The sequence below is a fragment of the Lissotriton vulgaris genome, chromosome 1_1 (assembly GCF_964263255.1).
Source record: "Lissotriton vulgaris chromosome 1_1, aLisVul1.2, whole genome shotgun sequence".
Lineage (NCBI taxonomy): Eukaryota > Metazoa > Chordata > Amphibia > Caudata > Salamandridae > Lissotriton > Lissotriton vulgaris.
In genome coordinates this window covers 74,454,691-74,472,777 of record NC_141685.1, presented here as the reverse complement: position 1 = coordinate 74,472,777, position 18,087 = coordinate 74,454,691, and positions in this window count along the sequence as shown.

The window sequence follows — 18,087 nt, the reverse complement described above, 5'->3', positions numbered from 1 at the left end:
CAAACACTATGTGCCAATCTGGGGAGCGAAACTGCCACGCCCTAAAACGGCGAGCTACCTGCTACCACCCACAGGGGAGCACAAACTGCCACAGCTCACAATGAGGGGCCAACTGCTACAACCCAATACCGGAGGGTTTAAGACCCCTCCCAAGTGTCATTTCTTGGAAGCCTTGCATTTGCTCTGCACGTTGCAGCTGACTGACACACAGAATGGAGCGTGCAACCACTCTGTGGATTTCTGCTGGTGTCTTTCTTTAGTAGTTCAAAGAAGACTATAGGCCTGAAAACATATGTATTTGGTATCATATAAATGTCTGCTTCGTCACATGCACCACACAAGATGCAAGATATCCAATGGCCATACATATGGCAACATGTGCAGCACAAGGCAAAACCAAATCCTTTACCTTCTATGGCATCGATGTCATGGGTACCACTGTGAGAGGTGGCAATAGAGAACTCCGCCTAAGGAGGGAAGAGGCACTCTGGATCATGAGGGTAGATACGGTGAACACCGAGCAAAACACTGATGACAAATTACATTTCTTTTTGGGCCCAGATAATTGAGGTCCCGACAAAAACTGGAAGTCACATTTTGAGGCCCCTGTTCTGTGCTAATACTTCTATCCACGAATGAGGAACAATGTAAAATGCTTTAAGAAACTCAGAAGTACAAGGGATAGATGTGTGCACTTGTAAATCGACAATGTGACAAAGATGCAATGAATACTAGGAACTTAGACAATTGGAACAGGTGGTGATAAATTATGTATGATATCGTTTCTGTGGGTGCAGGATCATTGTATAACCTGCACATATATGGATTCTATGTACTTTCAGCACACTGACAATGAATTGTTTGCATCAATTGCAAGGCTCATGACTTAAATGAGCGGCTGAGGGACCAGGGCTTAATAGCAAGTGGGTCCGCACTATGGTCATAAATGTGATGCACGAATTGTGCTTGGACAATATGGAATTATAACATTGACATTGGGAGTATGTGAATTAGGGAATGATGATTTTTCTGGATCAGCTATGGGCTTCCAGTGAATAGGACTTGATGTTGCTGGAACTAGCCGGGGGGGCTTCCTGGTTTGCATCAAGTGATGAAAATGCACACTTAATTGCACTCTTTTCCCCCAGTACTTTCACTCGCTAAATGTCTTCAGTTCCCTTTACTCAAAAGGGGCATTACCCACATATAAGAAACGATCCTGTTATATATTATTTTATATTCCAAGGATAGTTGGCACCTTATACGTTTACTCCCTTTGTAGAAAAACGGTAGGGCTGGCGGCCTGTTTCAAGATTGCCCGGCGTTAACCGCCTCTATACCACTCTGGTTACCAAACAAAGAGACAGGCGCTGGAGACTGGAAGGCAGGAAACAGGAGTTTTTATTCCGACGGAGCAGAACACATCAGATCAGACAACAAGGTATCGTCTCGAGGTGCTCTAACAGCCTCTCTGAGGCCTGGCCTCTTATACACTGGTTTATGGCATGTGACCACTCTTTATTACAATAAAGACATTGTGAAGAAAGGAAAAAGACATCCCCGTAATCCTCGTGTCAGACCCACCCCCACATGCATCCACAATAGAGGTCCTCAACCTGCTGATAAGAGGAGGGAGCTATCATGCAGCTGAGTGTTCTGCCGATTCTTAGGATGTGTGCGCCTGATCGTATCCCAGGGGGTGGGGAGGCCATGATCAATAGTGGGTCCTTTGAAGAGGAGTGACTCCATACAATAGAGGGCAATAAACTGCATCTTCCGACTAGGTGAAGGCCTGGGACCTCTTGCGGCCGGTCGGATTCAGAGGAAAGGGTCCTCAAAGGAGAAGTATTCATGAGGGGAATGGTCTGTGCGGACAATCAAGCGTGGAGAGAGAGCTTATCAACAGAGGGGTATTCATGAAAGGAGAGGAGGTGTTGGTCAGGCGCGGGTGCGACTACCAAGGACAGGGTCATGCGGACTTGTGCATTTGAGGGAGGGGGCAGCCAGGGTGCGTGGAGGACGCTCGCAGGGTCAGGGGAGCGTGCTGGTGATCGATCGTGAACAGGGAGACCATGGTACCCAAAATGGCTGCCGTGCAGGTTATACGTGGGTGACAAGCTGGCGCAGATGATGTTCAGTTCGTAAACTTAAATTTCCACAGTCCTCCCTTTTAACATGACTCGCCAACTTGTCAGTTCGGATTTATCCCCATAAGGCCACGTATTTCTACCTCATAGAGGGGACTCATGCGCTCATTTCTGAATTCCAAAGTCTTTGGGCACACACAGTTAGAAACAAGTGCGCACAAGGATGGCAGGCATTGAATACTTAAGCAACACACACATAGTATCACAATCAGTATCAATAAAAAGGTAAACAACCTCCAACCCCAGTCCTTCAAAGTGTCCCAGAACCAGCTCCCAACCGACCATCCTTCTTGTTCTTGGTAAACCTCAGAGGAAAGTCTGTGGAGGTGTTCAATTGCTTTGTAGACTGAGGGCGAGTTAACTGGCACGTAGGTCCAACAGCTAGATCCGATGATGCGGCATGCTCCTCCTCGATCGGCTAGAACCACATCTAGAACAAGGCGGTTTTGAAGGGCCACAAGGCGGACCGCCTGAAGCGCCGCCGTGTTGTTAGCGAGGATGCCAGCCGTGATGTTGATCGTTGTTTCTACTGCCTGGGTCAGGTGTCGGATAGCGCGGCTGTTTGCCATTGGGCCCCACAGAGGAACAAGTCCCTTTGCTGCATCCAGGAACTGTGCTCCAGTGGAGTCGGCTTGTCCAATGTCATTTGCGCGCCTCTGCCGGTGATGGTTAGCAGGGGCGACATACGTGGGAGGGAGAATGAAGGCGATGTAGCAGGTACCCTTCCAACCTTTCGGGAGCCAGGTGTAAGCTTTGGTGCCACAAACAAAGTACATATTTGGAGAAGCAACAAAGGAAGGAGGATCAACTGAGTCCAATGTTCTGGTGATGCGGCAAGAACTGTGGCCCACCAGCTGCGTTCCCCGTCCTTCGAGGCACACAAGACCTGTGACATTGATAACGGACAGGGCCACAGTCAGAGTGGCGGCAGTCTGTTTCTGCAGATTAGAGAAGGTGGGTCTAGCCGGATTGTGGAGCACTTGCACTTCAACACGTTCTTTGGCTGGGATGTTCTTAAGGAAGGTGGCATCCGAGGACACAGGACACAGGGGAGCAGAGGTCCTTCCGGTTCTGTTCAGCCAAAACCCAGAGTAGAAGTGCGACACTGTCTGCTGGAAGTGGCGTTATCCTTGTGGCATGAGGATCAACCAGGCGAGGCAGGAGCCGTGAACTGAGAAAGGAGAAGGGATGAAAGGGATTGAGTGTCCAGTGGCGTGCGGGAGCAACCCGCAGATCCAGCAGTTCGTGGCATTTGCAGCAAGGTTGTGTTGGTGCAACAGTTGCACGAAGGAATTGTTCCAGAACTCCCTGCGCCTTTCTCGGAGCTGAGGTGACAGGGAGATTAGGTGATGCTCTCTCATAGGGGTCGGCTGAGCAGTGGGCAGCAATACCTGACGAGCGGGTGTGCTTTCCTCCAGGATCCAGAAGGAGGTCATGAGGAGGAGGCAAAAGAGGAAGACAACGAAGAAGGCGATTGTCTTTGATTTGTGCAGATTGTCAGTCTTTGGGTTCCTGTAGCGGGTATTTCCTGTTGCTTCCATCATCTTCTTATCTGGCGCTTCCATCATCTTCTTATCTGGCGCTTCCATCATCTTCAAGGTGCTCGGTAGTGGGCAGAACCACAGACTTCGTTTAGCTTCTCTCCCGGTAACCCTTGGTTGTGTTTAGGTCACCGTTCTGAGATTTAACTTAGTCCGTGGCCTACTTAGCCGAAGCTCCCTCCTTTCGACGCAGGAAATACCCTTCTCTGGATGGCACAGTGGGATCAGGGAATTTCGCAAGTTCAAGTGCCTCGGTATCGGGATAGCAGTCCAGTGCTGGCCGGCCTTTGTTCAGGAGCTCTTCTTGGGTGTTGACGTTTTCGTGGCCAGGGTCGGGGAGACCTTCCTGCAGTGGTGTGCGTGCAGCCAGTGCCGCTTCCCCTCCACTCGAAGCGCCGTCCGGGTGGTGATCAGCACTTGCCAGGGGCCCGTCCACCGGGGTTCCAGACTCTTGGCCCGTTGAAAGTTTCGGACTAGCACATAGTCCCCCTGGAAGCATCGGAGATGGCCTGCTGCACCTGTTGATGAATTACAGACAACGTTTTAGTCAACTTGCACAAATAATCAGACACTAGGACGCCCGGGACGTCATGAATGGAGGTCGGTTTGGGGGCAGTCCAGAGGTTCATCGGTCGCCCGAATACAACCTCGTAGGGGGTCAAATGGTGTTTGGTGGGAGTGGAGCGCATCGACAGCAAAGCCAGTGGGAGGGCATGTGGCCACTTAAGTCTGGTGGTGGCCACTATTTTTGACAATTTCAACTTCAATGTGGCATTATGTCGCTCCACCAGACCGGCGGATTGGGGGTGGAAGACCGCATGAAGCCTTTGCTTCACCCCCAACCCTTTTAAGATTAGTTGGATAACCTCAGCTATGAAGTGGAGGCCATTGTCGCTCCATAAAATTCGACAAAGGCCATAGCGAGGGAAAAACTCTTTCAGTAGTACTTTGGCAGTAGTCATGGCAGTGTTGTCACAGGTTGGATAGGCCTCTACCCATTTGCTGAAGGCACATACAATGACTAGTACATACTTCAAGCCTTGGCATCTCTCTAGCTGGATGTAATCCATCTGGAGGACCTCAAAGGGGTGATCGGGGATCCCAAACCCTCCCCGGGGCACCACAGTTCCTTTCCCGGGGTTGTGTTGCAAACAGATAAGGCACTGCTGGACCAGGCGTTTGGCTGAGTCGGGGATTTTGTCGTTGTACCAGACTTTGGAAATGAGTTCGATCATGGGTGCAGATCCTATGTGTGCGGGGGAATGTGCCATAGTCAGTATCGGGATCAGGTATGAGTCAGGCAGCAGCCATCTGTTTGCGTCTTTTGTCCGCCAGCAGCCCTCATCGTCCTTCAAACCCACCCGTGCCCACTCGGTCAGTTCGTGAGGGGTGCTGGCCGACTGGATGTCTCTAATCATTTCCCTAGCATCAGTCCATTTCTCTGCTTGTGACCTGGTCACATATATGCGTGTCACCGTCATTTTCTCAGCTGTGGTTCGTGCAGTGATGTCGGCCAGTGCGTTCCCTTGTCCGACTAAGTCTGTCACCTTCTTGTGTGCCTGGCATTTGATCACTGCTAATCGTTTGGGGAGGAGAACTGCTTCAATCAAAGCAGAAACCAGATCTCCGTGAAGGATGGGGGTGCCGTGGGATGTCAGGAATCCCCTTTCCCTCCACAGGAGCCCAAAATGGTGAACCACCCCGAAGGCATACTGGCTGTCTGTATATACGTTCGCGGTGGTTCCTGTGGCTATGATGCATGCTCGTGTGAGGGCTATCAGCTCCGCTGCCTGTGCAGATCGTTGTGTGATGCGGGCTGTCTCAACTACTGTTCGGGCTGTCGTTACTGCATAGGCAGCTGAAGTGGTGCCATCTGGGAGTTTGATGCATGAGCCGTCTACCCATAGCTCTCCATCAGGGTCTGTAAAAGCAGTGTCTCGGAGGTCAACTCTACTCCTAGTTTGTTCGTCCGTGAGGGTTACACAGTCGTGTATGGGAGGCACGTCGGGGTCATTTTCAGGCAGGGGCAACAGTGTGGCAGGATTCAAAGTCCTGCATCTCTTTAGTGTGATGTGGGGTGCAAGTAGCGTCAATTCGTACCCTGTCAGTCGTGCGCTAGTCAGGTGTTGAGTCTTGGTTTGGTTCAATAGGGTGTCGACCGCATGGGGTACTAACACGGTGAGGGAGTTCGAAAGTACAATTCCCTCGCTCTGACGGATAGAGACAGCAGCGGCAGCTACTGCTCGAAGGCAGGCAGGCAAAGCTCTGGCTACAGGGTCAAGAGTGGCAGAGAAGTAGGCACAAGGGCGCTGCTTAGGACCGATAGACTGTGTTAGGACGGACAATGCACACCCCTCCCTTTCGTGGGTGAAGAGGGAAAAGGGCTTGGAGTAATCCGGTGTTCCCAGGACAGGGGCCAAGCAAAGGGCATCCCGTAGCTCCTTAAAGGATGCTTGACACTCAGGGGTCCAAGGAAGCGGGAAGGGGGCATCTTTGGCCAGCAAGGCAAGTAGAGGTTTTACAAGGAGGCTGAAATTTGGTAACCAATGTCTGCAAAAAGAGGTAAGGCCAACTAAAGAGCGGACTTGCTTTTGTGTTTTTGGGATGGGGGTATCTAGGATGGTCTGGATTCGATCGGGCGTAAGTTTCCTCCCTTCTTTGGACAGGAGATGGCCTAGGTATCTCACTTGTGGCTGGCAGAACTGTAATTTCTTTTTGGAGACTTTGTGGCAATTTTCTGCGAGAAAGTGTAGGAGTTGGATAGTGGCTGTGATTGCAAGTGGGGTGGTGTCAGCCGCCAAAAGGATATCATCGACATATTGGATCAACACCACTCCTTCTTGTAGCTGGACGGCGTCCAGCTGTCTTTTGAGGGCCTGGCTGTAAATGCTGGGACTTTCAGTGTACCCCTGGGGAGCTCTACAAAATCGGTACGAGCGGGATTTTAGGGTGAAGCCGAAGAGATAACGGCTGTCTGGGTGGATGGGGATAGAGAAAAACGCATTTTTGAGATCAATAACAGTGAAGGTGGTGGCAGTGGACGGAATGAGGGTTAGAATGGTGGTGATGTTTGAGACTACGGGGTATTGGGGTACAACCACTTTGTTAATCTCTCGCAGGTCGATGATGAAGCGGTACGCTTTCTCATCTCCCTCGCCTTGCTTTTTAACAATGGGTAGGATAGGGCTGTTGCAGACATTGCTAACCACTTCTTCGACCACTCCTGCATCTACCAGAGACTGAATGATCGCTACCAGTGCCTTCTCGCCCTCGGGCGATATCCGATACTGTGGGAGTTTCGGGAGCATAGCGTCCTGTCTTACAGTTATATGAATGGGGTCAATCATCATTCGTCCCACATCAGAGTCATTTTTGGCCCATAGGTACGGGGGCAGGGTGTCGAGCAAGGACAGATCAGCGTCAGTTATGGAGCACATGTGTCGTGCAGGGCAGGATTTGGGCATGCCTGGGTTGTCGTACAGGATGACTCGGACTCCATCTGGGGAACACCTGATAGTAGCTCGAAAATGCTTCAGTAAATCAATGCCCATAATGGCGTCAGGGGAGTTGGAGGAGAGCAAAAATGTTGTGTCAGTGGTGTTGCTTTCTAGGTCAAAGGTGACAGGCACGGACAGGGGGTTAGTGGAGGGCGTCCCATCGAAACCTATCGATGTAATGTGTGAGCCAGACAAGGGTGCCCTTGGAATCAGTCGTTTCGATAACACACTACGTGTCGCCCCAGTGTCTACCAAAAATGGAGACTCTGTACCCAGGACCTTAGCAGTGACATAAGGACCTTGCTGGTCAACACAGAGCTCGACTGGATCCCTCCCTTGCCCCTGGCAGTCCTATGCAAAATCGGGGGCATTCTCACCGTCGGATAGTTGATACTGGTTGTGTCGGGGACGGTCAAATGTGTTCGATCTCCCTGGTCTGTCATTGGTGGTGTCGTTTGTGTACCCTCATCCTTGTCGCCTATTTCTCGGCCCACCCGCTACGTCCTTGGGGTCCCTATTTCTGTTCATCTCTAATAGAACCGGACACTGGGATTTCCAATGACCGAATCCTTTGCAGAAGGCACATTGGTCCTCGCTAATGTCTCTACGTCCAATGTGGGGTGTTGGGGTGTGGTCTTTGGGAGGCGGATTTCTAGGGGTGGTCTATTGGTAGTTCCCCCTGTGGGGTTCCCGTCCGACCACTATACCTTGTATCTGGGCTATCATCACCCTTTCTTTCAAATCTTTCTTCTTTTTCTCGGATGCCCTATCACTCTCATTCTTCTGGTGCTCGTAATACTGAGCCATCTGAAGGATAGCTGCGGGTTTGGAGGCCCCCCAACTACTCTCACTCGTCTGCAGCTTTTGGGAGATCTCTTGTGATAGACCCTTTACATAATTTTGCACAAACAGGTGTTGTCCGGTTGCGGTGGTCATGTCTTGGCCACTGTAGTCGGAGAACACTGTCTCGAATCGAGAGAAGTATTCCGATACATCTTCCTGGGGTTTCTGACGACAGGCCGTGACTATCGACCAATCTACCTTTTTCTCTGGGATCAGTGTCTTTAACTTCTGAACTAATTTGTCTGGGAGTTCTAATATGTCCTTTACAGGTTTCCTTCCGGGCTCTCGCTGTCTATCTAGATCACTGAGTTGCTTCCAGGTATGTCCGAACAGATCCGTGTGGTCAGCCTTCCGGATTTGCTTCCACACGTCAGCTGGCAGGCATAACCCGAAAAACAAGTCAATGTCCGCTAAAGTCATTATCGTCGAACCCAAGGCTGTGCCTAATTCGGTATAGAATGCTGTCGGGTTCTTTCTTAAATCGGGCAGAGTTTGTCTAAAAGTTAAGATATCTTGTCGGTCCCATGGTTGGTAAACCCAATTGTACACAACCCTCCCTTTTGCATCTGCGTGGTTAATATCGTCGTTTGTTCCCTGACCACGTGGCGGAACCCAGTAAGGGGCCGCCTCTCTGATGGGCATCATAGTGTTGGCTACTTCTACTGAGGACTCGGTCGTTTCAGGGACTGTAACCTTGACTTCTGGTTTCTGTTCCGTGAGGTGGCGGAAGACCTCAAGCATTTGCATGAAGAGCTCCGTCGCCTCATGTTCAGTCCCATCTCCAACATCAATCTTTCTATACAGCGTTGTCAGTTTAGCGGGGCCCTTACTCTGATACCTATCCTCATATGCGTTCAGGGTGTGGTAGCTGAATCGTAAAATGAAATGCCGTCTGTGGCTGTCGGCATGCGAATTATACATGTTCATTGTGTATTCTTCGCTCTCCTTTCGTTCTACTAGTGTCTTTGCTATTTTGTCAATCCCATCCCGCTCATCTTTGCTCAACCTATTTGGTCTGGCTGGTGGTTGCTTGCTAGCCTCGGGGTCATCTGGCGGTGCTGCTAATGTGGCTGGTGCGGAGGCCGTGAGGGCTGGTGCACTAGCGCTAAGGTCGCTCTCGTTCGCACTCAGGGCTTGCAGGTGTTGTTGGCAGGGGGCATATGGAGGGGGGCATGTAGATGATTGGGGGGCCTAGCAGTAACTCATCGTTCGCCCGTTGTTTGGAGGGCAATTCAGGGTAGAGCGTAGAGGGGGTCCTAACAGGAAATGGACCTGTCGACCCTGATTCTTGTTTTTGTGTAGCTTCCTTTCTTTCTTTTATTTCTTCTTCTAGTTGCTTAGCGGCTAGGTGGGCTGCCTTTCGTAATTCTTTCCCTATTTTTGCTTCTTCTCTTTTTCTTCGTTGTTCCGTTTCTTTGCGCCACATGCCGATACTATCGAGCATAGTGGGCGTAGTCTTATTTTTCTGGAGCGCTATTTCTAATGTTTTTATTTTATGATCATCAAAGGAACCTATCAGTGGCCACTGACTTTCAGGGTTCTTCTTTGTGTATTTATGCCATAACTTAGTATAAGCTATATCTTATCTTATCTTATCTTATGCGGAATTTGTTAAGCGCACGGTCACCCAGGGGTTTTATGGCGCTGAAGAAACAGATGGTAGATGGTAAATGAGGAGACAGATGGAACAGTGCTCTAGCCGTGCGCTTGTTTGAATAGCCAGGTCTTCAACGCTCTCCTGAACTCTGTGAGCTTGGTACAGTTCCGAATAGATAAGGGCAATGAGTTCCAGATTTTCGGGGCAAGGTATGCGAAACAGGATCCGCCAAGTCGTTTCTTTTTAAATGTCGGCACCGTGAGGAGGGACAGATGGGCAGAACGAAGGTCTCGGTTGGTTCATATTTGTTTATGAGTTGATTGACGAACCTGGGGCTTTTTCCGTGGAGGGCCTCGAAAATTATGCAGCCTGTCTTGAAGGTAATCCGATGGGCTATGGGGAGCCAGTGGAGGGAGGCCAGCAGAGGTTTGGCTGACTTCCTGCGATTGCTCTTGAATATTAATCTGGCCGCTTGATTTTGAACAATCTGCAGGCGTTTGGCGAGGACAAGGGGAAGGCCCAGGTAGATAGAGTTGGAAAAATCTAATTGCGAGAGGACCAATGCAAGTACCACCTGGATGAGAGCGGAATGGGTCAGCAGATGGGCGATTTTCTTGATCTTTCTGAGCTGGAAGAAACAGGAGGAGATCACTGTTCCGGCCTGGGTTTTCAGTGAGAGGTCGGCGCAGAGGGTGACCCCAAGACTTTTTACTGACTGGGAGGGGGATGGGGGAGTGCCCATTGAGGAAGGCCAGAAATGGGGGCCCCAACTGAGTGCGCTGTTGCCAGGGAGTACCAACTCAGTCTTTCCTGGATTCAGCTTAAGATGGTTCTGATCCATCCAGCTCTGAATGTGCAGCATGGTCTTTTGAAATTCCTCGATGGAATCCAGAGAGTTGAGGGGGAATACCAGCTGCAGATCGTCTGCATAATTGTAGATAATAACTTTTCTATTTTTCAGGGAGTGCAGTAAGGGTTTAAGATATAAATTAAAAAGAAGGGGAGACAATGAGGAGCCCTGTGGGACACCGCAAGTGGTGGGGAGTATAGGTGCTGTAAAGTTCTCCAGCTTTACTGCCTGGAATCTATCCGTCAGGAAGGACTTAATCCAAGCGAGAGCCGCGCCGCTGAGGCCGGCTTGTTCGACACGGTGTAATAGAATAGCATGATCCACCGTGTCGAACGCGGCCGACAGGTCAAGAAGTACGAGGGCTTGGTGAATTCCATTGTCGGCATTGGTCCTTAGAGTATTCTGTACGGCGAGGATCACTGCCTCGGTAGAGTGCGCCTGGCGGAATCCCGCTTGGTTGGGTTCCAGGTAGTCAGATGTTTCAATGAAGTTGGATAAGCAGCTGGTTACATGGGCTTCAAGCAGCTTGGCGCCGTAAGGGAGAAGGGAAATGGGACGGTAATTCGAGAGGTTGGAGGGATCGGCACCAGGTTTCTTAATTAGAGGGACCAGGGTGGCATTTTTAAAGTAATCGGGTACTATTCCTCGTGATAGGGAGGTGTTCAAGATGGGGAGTATGCCCTGAGGGAGTGCAGCATAAACTTCTTTCAGAATATGCGGGGGGCAGGGATCGTTAGGTGAGCCCGATTTTACTCGGTTCATCAGTTCCAGTATTTTGGGTGGATCGATGGGGGGGATATCCTGAAGGATATTAGGATTTCTACTGATGTCCGGGTAGTCTGCCATAGCGTGGTTGGTTTGAATGCTGTTTTTTATGGTGTCGATCTTCTCCTTGAAGAAGTCGTTGAGCCGGTTGCACATCATTTGTGACGCTGGTTGAGAGGGAGAGGTTCTGGAATCGTTGCATAAGTCGTTTACGACTTTGAAGATTTCCCTTGATTTGTTTTGGGCGTTGGAAATTTTATCTGAGAAGAAAGTTGCTTTAGCAGATAGGATAGAGCTCTTATAATTTTTACGGGCTGTAATGTATAATGCTCTGTCTGTGGCGTGGTAGCCATGTCTCCACTTCCTCTCTAGTTGGCGGAGTTCCAGTTTCTGCTTTTTTAAGTCAGCAGAGAACCATCTGTGGGCGTCCATGCGACGGGCGCGTGAGAACTTGGTAAGGGGAACATGTTCGTTGCATGCAGAGAGGAGCCACTCGGTGTGCGCTTTGTCCATCAGATTGATGTCTAGTCCCTGGGTGGGGATGGAGTTGGTCAGGGTAGATAGGAAATCTTGGAAGTTTAGGGATCCCCATTTCCTGGCAGACCCCCCTGAGGGCGCTTGATTTTTAGGGTGACCATGAGTGGTAATGGAAAATTGCAATAGGTAGTGGTCAGACCATATACATGGTGAGACCGTGGGACAGGAGGTGGAGATGTTATGAGACCAAATATGGTCTAAGATATGTCCCTTTTCATGAGTGGGGATCGGGACGTGTTGATGGAAATTTAAATTAGAAAGGAGCTCGAATAGTTCTAAGGCATGAGGTCCAGCTTCCGGGTTGTTATACCAGTAATTGAAATCCCCTATGACCAAGACCTTGTCATAGTCGACGACTAGACCTGCTATTTGCTCAGACAGGGAAGCAGGGAAAGAGGGCATAGATGTAGGTGGTCGGTAGATCAATGCTAGCACCATGGTGCCTGTGTCGGTATCAGATTTGATGACTAAGTTTTCCGTATCTGGTAAGTCTAGGGGAGGTAAGGTGGTAAACGTATGGTCTTTATGAATTATGGCGGCAACACCTCCACCAGCTTTTCCTGATTTTCTATTTGCTGACAGGATGTAATAATCTGATGGTAAGGCCATGAGAATGTCTGGCAAGGAGTCTGCAGTAAGCCATGTCTCAGCGACAAATAGTATGTCTGGTCTGTCCGACTTCAGGAGCAGGAATATATCTAGTTGGTGTTTAACCAGAGATCTTTAACCTATAGCGACTAGTCCATGCTTAGTGAATATGTCCTTATTAGGGGGGCCCTCCAGCGGAGTTGGATGGTTCATCTCTAATAAGCGGTCCGGGCTGAACAGGCTACCAATCAGTGGGGAGAAGATAGGCATGACGGGTTACAACGGGGACAAAGGTCTGCACTACCTATCTTATCACGGCGGGCAAAGACTAGACAGAATATTTCTATTCTCCGTTGTTTGCAGGCCGTAAATACCTCAAAGGAACCAATACCGAACACTTAATGTACGGTCAATCAAACAATCAGTGGGGAGAATAAGTAGGCACGACGGGTTAAAAGTTTGCGTTACCTACTTTTTCTCTACCTGCAAAGAGAGACCTTGTTCTTCCCTGTTTGCAGACAGAGAATCTCCAGACAACAATCCACAAACAACAGTTCGGGAAAACAGTGGGGGAGGAAGATAGGCACGGCGGATTACAACGGGGACAAAAGTCTGCATTACCTATCCTTCACTGCTTGCAAAGAGAGAGCCTGTTGTTTCTCCGTTTGCAGACAGTGAATCTCCAGAAGAATCAACAAAGCGTAATACTAGTATTATCCAAATCAAACAATCATTTCGTAATTTTGTCGCGTTTACACGACCTTACCCGGACCGCATGGACAGTTTCCTGTCTTCCGAATCCAGCGCCTGATCGTCCTCTAGTCTTCGTGATGTTCGCGGCACTCCTGATGGTTCCCAGTCAGGACCGTAGATCACTCGAGAGAGGTCTGTTCAGAACTAGTGAAGTTCGGATGATCGGCTATCAGACGAGGGTCTATCGGACAGGAGCTCTCCCGATCGTTGCAGTCGTTCACTCTGTCGTCGGGACCTCTCCCACTGGATCCACGGGTCGCTGATGGGCCCCACGCTTTGGGACGCCAATTGTAGAAAAACGGTAGGGCTGACGGCCTGTTTCAAGATTGCCCGGCGTTAACCGCCTCAATACCACTCTGGTTACCAAACAAAGAGACAGGCGCTGGAGACTGGAAGGCAGGAAACAAGAGTTTTTATTCCGACGGAGCAGAACACATCAGATCAGACAACAAGGTATCGTCTCGAGGTGCTCTAACAGCCTCCCTGAGGCCTGGCCTCTTATACATTGGTTTATGGCATGTGACCACTCTTTATTACAATAAAGACATTGTGAAGAAAGGAAAAAGACATCCCCGTAATCCTCGTGTCAGACCCACCCCCACATGCATCCACAATAGAGGTCCTCAACCTGCTGATAAGAGGAGGGGGCTATCATGCAGCTGAGTGTTCTGCCGATTCTTAGGATGTGTGCGCCTGATCGTATCCCAGGGGGTGGGGAGGCCATGATCAATAGTGGGTCCTTTGAAGAGGAGTGACTCCATACAATAGAGGGCAATAAACTGCATCTTCCGACTAGGTGAAGGCCTGGGACCTCGTGCGGCCGGTCGGATTCAGAGGAAAGGGTCATCAAAGGAGAAGTATTCATGAGGGGAATGGTCTGTGCGGACAATCAAGCGCGGAGAGAGAGCTTATCAACAGAGGAGGTGTTGGTCAGGCGCGGGTGCGACTCCCAAGGACAGGGTCATGCGGACTTGTGCATGTGAGGGAGGGGGCAGCCAGGGTGCGTGGAGGACGCTCGCAGGGTCAGGGGAGCGTGCTGGTGATCGATCGTGAACAGGGAGACCATGGTACCCAAAATGGCTGCCGTGCAGGTTATACGTGGGTGACAAGCTGGCGCAGATGATGTTCAGTTCGTAAACTTAAATTTCCACACCTTGTTCCCAATTAGGGTCAGATATATTCTTTCTATCCACGTTCAAGACTAGGTTGGAAGTAACTCTTCCATTTCCTAGTGCGGTTGACGGTCTAGTCTTCCATAAACTCGTTTCCTTAAATAGGGCGGGAGTGTTCCAATCAAGTGTTCCCGCATCCGGTAACCGATTGAAGCAACACTTCCTGTACGAGGCTCCATTGATGAGGTAAGCTCTGTCCCTTCCTGCTAGGTCTTCCCTTCTTTGACTTCCTTATCAACCCAAAAACGTGCATTAAAGCCGTTTTTTCCTTTCAGCCGGCGTACAACTGACTCGTGATTCTACGAGTTTTTCTCAAAAGGTCACGCACCAAGATTGATGGGTGGTGCCCCAATTACCCCACCTACCACCATATAAGGACCGGGTTGGAAATATCACTGGTTCCCCGGTGAGTGATTGCTTCTATCAGCCCTTAATTTAAGTTTATCCATTTATAAGTCATTATGGCCTCTGATATTTCTCCGCTTTTGTCCCCGATCCTTTCCTTCTCATAACAGACCACGCCAGTTACCTAGCTATAACAGGTAATTATGCCCGAGTTCTTTTCACCCCACTTTTGGAGACATTAGTTGTGCACTTTGAAGAAAAGCCAGTGTTCGAGGCATATGGGCTGCAGATGGTACATTATGAATAGATCGCCATCTGGTGTTGGGCTCGGATGATTGCACTTTGTTTTTCTCTTGGAGAGTCTTTTGTATCTTGGTGACTCCTCCCTTGGTTGGTAGTGCGCATGGGCATCGGCTCCATCCTTAGATTGTTTTTTTCCGCCATCGGGTTCGGATGAAGATCGAGACGCTCCAGATCAACTTCAGAAGAAAGTGATTTTTCGGCGCGTATTCCCTTTCCAATTCGACGGTATTGTTATCGAACGCGTTCATTTCCATTCCGACGCGTTACAAATTCAAAATAGAAGAGAAAAACTTGGATCTACGTCGAAGAACAGGAGGCCTTTCTCGACGCAGTCAAGCCCGGAGTCCATGGAAAGGACTCCATTCAAAAAATGTCCAACGTGTGGTGCTAAGTTCCCACACAAGGACCTACACGAGGTGTGCAACCTCTGTCTATCGCCTGAACACGAATCCAGGGACTGCGAAGCCTGTGCAGCATTCTCCTCCAAGCTAACGATTAGAAATCGTCGAGCTCGAAGACACGAGGTTTCCAGAATGCAGGCGGAAGCGATCCCGGAGCTGTTCGGAGACGAACAAATCGAGGAAGAAGAGGACCAGTCGGGGTCGGAAGGGGACCAGTCGGAGGTTGAAGAACTCATCGAGCAACAAACCGTGAGTGACGACGTCCCCTTACCGAAAAACCGACCCCGTGCGGTAACGACCCCGCCCTCGGGCCCGGTCAAACCGCTGAAAAAAGTTTCCGACGCCCCGCCCTCGGGCCCGGCAACGAAACCGAAACTGAAACCGAAACACTCGGACTCCCACCATGTCGGATCCGAGAAAAGGGCGACATCGACTTCGGCACCGAGGCTACATACAAAGGAGAGCTCGGTATCGAAACATTCCATGTCGAAACATAAATATGACTTATCGCCCAAGATACACTCGATACCAAGAAAGTCGGAATCGAGCAGACATTCGGTGTCGAAAACAACAAGATCTGACGATCGAAAACAAAAGCACCTCTCGGAACCAGGACCCTCTGTACCGATTCAGGAGCAACAGACAGATCCCAAACAAAAGATCTTGTTTATTGATCCACAAACTGGGAAAGTGGTCACGAAGAAGAGAAAGAGTGAACAGTCAGAAGATAAACCTCTTCCTTCAAAAAAGAGAACAATGGGGACGAATATAACTCCTCCTGCTTCTCCTCGTCCTAGAGTCACACCCTCTTCTCCTATTCCTCACAATAGGCCAAATATTCCTACACCTTCCACACCAAGACCAGCTACACCTCAGTCAGATGTAGACAGTGATCTAGGGGAGGGAGAACCTCAAGGGGATGACGAAACTATCCCAGATGAGGAGGACCCATGGGAAAATTATGATGTAGGGTCAGATGAGGACAACGACCCAGAACTATATCCCTCAAAGCCTTCACCACCTGATGATAACACAGGTTTTGTGCAGCTCATTAATAGGGCAGCAAAATATCACAAACTAGATATGCATACAGAACCTCAAATAGAGGATTTCTTGTTAGAGACTCTACCTAATGCACAGAGAACATCAGGTACTCTTCCTATGTTGAAGGGTCTTCTTAGTCACACAGAGGAAATATTCGAAAACCCAGTGAGAGCCAGGGTGTTAAACCCAAGAATCGATAAAAAATACAAAGCGGCTCCAAAGGACCCAATATTTATTAGAGGGCATGTACCTCTAGACTCGCTGGTGGTCTCAAACGCTCGTAAAAGAGCAAACTCATTATCTACAGGAGAGGCTCCTCCACCAGATAAAGAGTCGAAGTTAATAGATGCATCAGGCAAAAGAGTAGCTTTACAGGCAGCGAATAGCTGGCGTATAGCCAATACACAAGCACTACTCGCACGTTACGACAGGGCACATTACGATGAGTTAGAAAAACTTCTCACACATCTCCCAAAAGAACATCAGAAGAAGGCAGATCAATTAATACAGGAAGGTAAAATAATAACCAATACTTCCATTAAGTGTGCATTAGACGCAGCAGACACTGCAGCAAGGTCTATTAACACTAGTGTCATGCTAAGAAGGCATGCATGGCTTAGAATCTCAGGATTCAAACAAGAAGTACAAACAGCCCTACTGAACAAACCATTTGATCAGAAGACATTGTTTGGTTCAAGCACAGACGAGACATTAGAAAAAATTAAGAAAGATACGGAAACGGCTAAGTCAATGGGAGCATTGCAACAGCCAACACACAGAGGTTCCTCTCGTAGATCCACCTATAGAGGGGGCTCAAAGAACACAGGAACGAATCAACAATCCACATCTTTCACAACAACATCACCCAGAGGTAATTCAAGAGGCAGTTACAGAGGTAACAACAATAAGGGTAGAGGGCGCGGAAATAATAACAACCGCAACGCCTCAACACCAAAACAGTGACTTCATAGAACTCCCCCCAGACCACATAACACCGGTCGGGGGACGTCTATCACAGTTCCTACCTGTCTGGGAAAACATCACGTCAGACAAGTGGGTGAGACAAATTATCCAACATGGTTATTGCCTAGAACTCACAGCTACCCCACCAAACATCCCCCCCAAACAGCGTCCAATGAGTCAAGATCATCTGACATTGTTAAGAGAAGAAGTTCTAGCACTTCTACAAAAGCATGCAATAGAGAAGGTCCCAAAAGATCAACAAGGAACAGGAGCATACTCTCTATACTTCCTGATCCCCAAAAAGGACGGGTCCCTAAGACCAATATTAGACCTCAGACCTCTCAATGCTTACATAAATTCGGAGCATTTCCACATGGTCACGCTCCAACAAGTACTCCCTTTACTGAAGAAAGGGGACTTTCTTTCTACACTGGATCTAAAAGACGCTTACTTTCATATCCCAATTCACAAAGCCCACAGAAAATACCTAAGGTTTGTGTTAGAAGGACAACACTATCAGTTCAAAGTCCTTCCGTTCGGTGTCACAACAGCACCGAGAGTTTTCACAAAATGCCTAGCTGTGGTGGCAGCACACCTAAGAAGACAACAAATACATGTCTTCCCATACTTGGACGATTGGCTAATAAAGGCCAAGTCAAAGGAAGAATGTCTTCACAACACACAGAAGACAATTCAATTGCTGCACCACCTAGGGTTCACGGTGAACTACAAAAAATCACA